This window comes from Diceros bicornis, chromosome 5 (genome assembly GCF_020826845.1).
Source record: "Diceros bicornis minor isolate mBicDic1 chromosome 5, mDicBic1.mat.cur, whole genome shotgun sequence".
In the NCBI taxonomy this organism is placed as follows: Eukaryota; Metazoa; Chordata; class Mammalia; order Perissodactyla; family Rhinocerotidae; genus Diceros; species Diceros bicornis.
Genome location: NC_080744.1, coordinates 59163971 through 59168509, shown reverse-complemented (window position 1 = coordinate 59168509; position 4539 = coordinate 59163971).

Here is a 4539-nt window from a genome sequence, read left to right as displayed (position 1 = left end):
CAATCTTCCTCAACAAAAAGAGGAGGATTGGCAACAGATGTTAGCTCAGGGCTGGTCTTCCTCACAAAAAAAAATAAATAAATAAAATAAGGTTAATACTTAACAAAAGAAAATAAAGCCTTAGAGAGGTGAAACTATCTGCCCCTGGTCCCACAGGTTGCCATGGTCACCTGGACTCAAACCCAGGTCTTCCCGCACAGCTATTTTGGAAATAATGTTTGCCTTGAATTTGAACCCGGGATCTAGGTAACTATGTGGCCCAGAGTAAAAGAGGCAAGAGGAGGAGAGAGCTCAGGAACTTTGGGCTGAAATGACCCAGTCTCTGATCTTGCCCTGCACCATTCTGACCTTGACCTTCAAACCAGCAGTAGGACCATGGGCAATAATTACAACCACCAGGAGCTTACCATGAGCCCCTCCTTATCTTACATACCCCCTCCCTGAACTTGTGCACTCGTATCCCCATTTTACAGATGAACTGATTGAGACACAGTTGGTAACTTGCCCAGGGTCACAGAATCAGAATTCCATCGCAAGGGTACTTCATGCTTTTCCCACCATCCATGCTGTCCACTAGTAGCTAGGCGAGTTCCCCTAATACCTCTGAGCCTCACTTTTCTAATCTGTAACTAGGGAGAGCATGAACAATGGGAGGATTACGTGAGACGGCATATTAACTGCCTGGGGCAGGAAGGAGTAGGTACTTAATAAATTCCAGCATCCTGCCTCCTTCCCTTCCTGAGACCTCTTAGACCCAAGTGGAGCTTAAACCTATAGGTGCCAAGAAAATACACCTCAGGTACGTCCCAGCCTTTGGGCCTCAAGCTCACCCTCTCTACTTGCCTTCTTATTGCCCAGGCTTTCCTGGTTGCAGTGGAGCTGGGGTTAAAATACGGGGCCTGCCCTGAAGTAGCCAGGCACACTCTCAGGATGCTGAGTTCCAGGGCAGTGTTTCTCAGCAGTGAGGCCAGCTGACTCTTTTCCCTACCCTAAGAATGAAACATTAAAGGATAATGTATGTACAGTAAACCAAAGACAAAGGGCCATAGGCACCAGATGACCCAGAGGCCCCAGGAATGGCCCGGTATCATTTCCACAAATGTTGATTGAACACCTACGACTGCAAATGCCCACCACTCATCAAGCTCTCTGCTTGAGGCCAGGGGTCTGCAGAGGTGGAAGCGGGAGGCTCTCTTCCCTTAGCAGGGTTTGTGGACACTTCTCAGAGTCAGAGATTTTCCCATCTGGTTGCAAGACAAGGTACTCCCAGGCTCAAGAGGACACAGAAGGCATTCTGAGAGCGCTGGGAAGGGGAGTGGGTGCTGGGAAGATCAGGAAGCTGGGGAAGAGGGTGTGGTTCCAGGCAAAGGGAACAGAAATGTGAAAAGCTCGGAGGTGACATGGAGCCCAGCACTGGGGGAGAAGGTGGCATTGAAGAGGTTGCTAGAGGCTGGGCTACTAGGTCACAGTTGGGGGAGACAAAGGTACCCACTCACCAGGTGGCCTGCCAGTGTGAATACCCTGAACTCTCTCCAGCCCCACTTGCATTAACTCCCTAGGCAGCACTGGCATTGGGTGGGTGGGCGCTTTGCATTTATATAATCTCCAAATCTCTTTGGAGTCAGAGATTCTCCCATTTCAGGGGCTGTGGAGCATACACGGAGGAATAAGACAGCTGCTGCCTCCCAAGTGCTTAAGGGCTGGTCACACATAGAGGAAGTTTTCTGAGGCATTAAGAACCCTCATATAAGGTGTCTCTTATGAAGGCAAAAAAGAATAAAACTGGAAATAATGCAAATGTCTAACAACAAGAGATAAATTATATAAATTATGGCACATCTAATGGGGACTAAGCCATCATTAAAAATTATGACTGAAGAATTTAAAATGCTCATGATAAATTTAGGGGAAAAAAGGAGTATTTAAACTACGTTCAGCATAGATTGCAATTTTTTTAAACTATGCACATACAAAAAGACTAGAAGGAAATATTAATAATCTTGCTTTCTTGATGGCAGATTGTTTTCTAAACTATTTTATAGCTTCCAACTATTCAACAATGAGCATGTATTGCTATTATCATCAGAAAAGTAATACATATTATTTAAGAAATAATCATCAGCTTCATGTCATGGAAAAATACAGAGATGGGGGTCATTGTGGACCTTGTGTCATTTGTCACCTCTTTGGTTTCGGCTTCCTCATCTATAAAATGGAGACCCGAACAACAGGATGAGAATCCCTTCCTCTGAAAAATTCAAACTAACTTCTAGAGGATACCTGAGTTTAGAAAACTGGCCAGGCTTCTCCTCCTGGAAAAAATGGGGCTGAAGCAGGATCTTGAGGGAAGGGAGGATTTGGATTGGCATGGCGAAGGGAGCTGGGGGGGGCTATGTGGGGTGTGGAAAGGAGAAAGAATAAAGGGAGGAGGAGGGAAGGGAGAAAGAACATTGCTGGGCCAAAGTTGGAGACACGCGTGATGGGAAGATCTATTCTAGGGGAGGGGGGATAACCCCAGATTGGACTGAGGCCTGTGAAAGATGGTCAGGATGTCTGCCGGTTCATAAGGTTGGCTCCATCTGGAGATGCCAGAGGCTGGAAGTACCTAAAAACTGAGTAGTGAAGCAGGTATCAGGGAATGGCAGTGCCTGATTCCTATAGGAGGCAGTATCCTCATACTAGGGCCTGAACCAAGTGTTAGCAATGGGGGTTGCGTGAAACCGGGGGGCTTCTGGCCTTGCCACCAGCACACAGTGGTTCCCAGGCACACAGTAGGTGCTCAACAATTATTTACTGAATGAACAAATCATTAGGAAAGATATTGCCTATCTCTAGGCCTCAATTTACTCATCAGTGAAATGGCAGGTTAGAGGGAGATTATCATGTGCTGGGGAGACTAAGTCACAAGAACATTGTGTACTTCCACACTCGCTACTCATGTACGGTAGTGCTGGCCCTATTTATCAGGTCGGCACGTTGAGGCTCTGAAGGGTTGAGTCACTCGTCCAGGGTCTGGAATCCTAGCTGGTTCGTGACTGCAAACTCAGCTTTTCCCACTCCACCGACGTTGTGAGTCTCTTTCAATCTTAAAAGCCAGGTGCGACGACCTGGTTTGGCGGGGAAAGTCAGAACAGAAACTAGGCGCAGGGAGGCAGTTCGCAGATCGCGGCCGGGGTCCCGCAGATCTCCCCTCACCTCTCGGCAGTGTTTCCCCAAGTCTCGACGAAGCCTCTGGCCGGGATCCCCCAGGGCGCAGCTCGAGTTCAGTGGCGGGGGCGCCGGCGAGGTGCCCAGTCCTCGCGCAGCTCCGCCGGGCTTGTGGCTGCTGCACTTCAAGCGCGACCCGAGGTGGGCGCAGGTTCTTACAAGGTGGCGGCAGGGCCCCGCCCCTATCGGCGTCGGTTTTCAAAATTCAGAGGAAAACCGACCTGGGGGCCGCGCCCTCAAGACCGGCAGAGGGGAGTCTCGACGACCCCGCCCGAGCCGCAAGGCTGCTCTCCCCTCCCCCCGCCCTTGGGCTCTGAATAGGAGGAGGCGAAAAGGTGTGTATGTGCGTGTTGGGGGGTATGTAAGCCGAGGGAGGAGAAGACCCAAAAGTTGGAGGGGGTTGGGGGAAGGAGAAGGTGAATGGAACCTTCTTGGTCACTCGAGGTACCCTCTCCTGGGGCTAATAACCATTTGGGTCCCAAAGACTCGTCTCGCAGCCGTGGTCCTATTCAGTGACCGGGAACGGGAAGGTTAGTTTGAGATATAAGTCCCACCCTCTGGGCTGGAAGCCTGAGGCAAGAGAGGGGAAGTGATTTCCTCAAGGTCACGTAGCAAAAACGGCGCCCAGCCAGGGCCAAAGCCCAGGTGTCTAGCCACCACCCCCCCGTCGCCCCCGCTCCAGCCATCATCTCCAGAACCCGGCCCCCAAAAGCCCTGAGCTCGGGGGGGAGAGAGGAGAGTGTGGACGGGGTCTGGGCGGCTGGATCTGGGGGTGAAATGAGTTTGCCGAACACTCTATAACCCGGGATCAGGGTACAAGAGGAGCCTACTTCCTGAAGCCGACGACCCAGGAGCCCCGCTTCGGGCTCCCCTCGCGTGGAGCCGCCGAGGCGGGGATGCCGAGAGACGAGGGGGCGCAGGGAGCCTGGCACCCAGCTCCACCTCTCGCGGGCTGGGACAGCGCGGTGCGCGCGGCCCCTTTAAGAAAGTTCGCTAGGCGAGTTCATCAAAGTTTAAAAACTTGTCGTGGAGAAGAGAAAGGGGAGAGAAGAGGAGAGAGATGACGAGGGGGAGCGGGGAAAAGCCCCAGCCGGAGGCTGGCGCGCCGCAGCCCGGGCCGGGGCGAGCCCGCAGTGGGCGGCGGGGATTGGCTGCGCGTTCCCCCGGAGACCGGGAGGAGGGCGGGGTAGGGGGATGGCCGGGCCCCAGCTGAGGCCGGTTCCGGCCCCCGCCCCCCGCCACCGCCCGGCGCCCGCCCCCTCCCCCGCGCCCGCCCCCGGCCGCCGCCGCCGCCGCCGCCGCCGCCGCGGGCGCACTCGCCGGTCGCAGTGA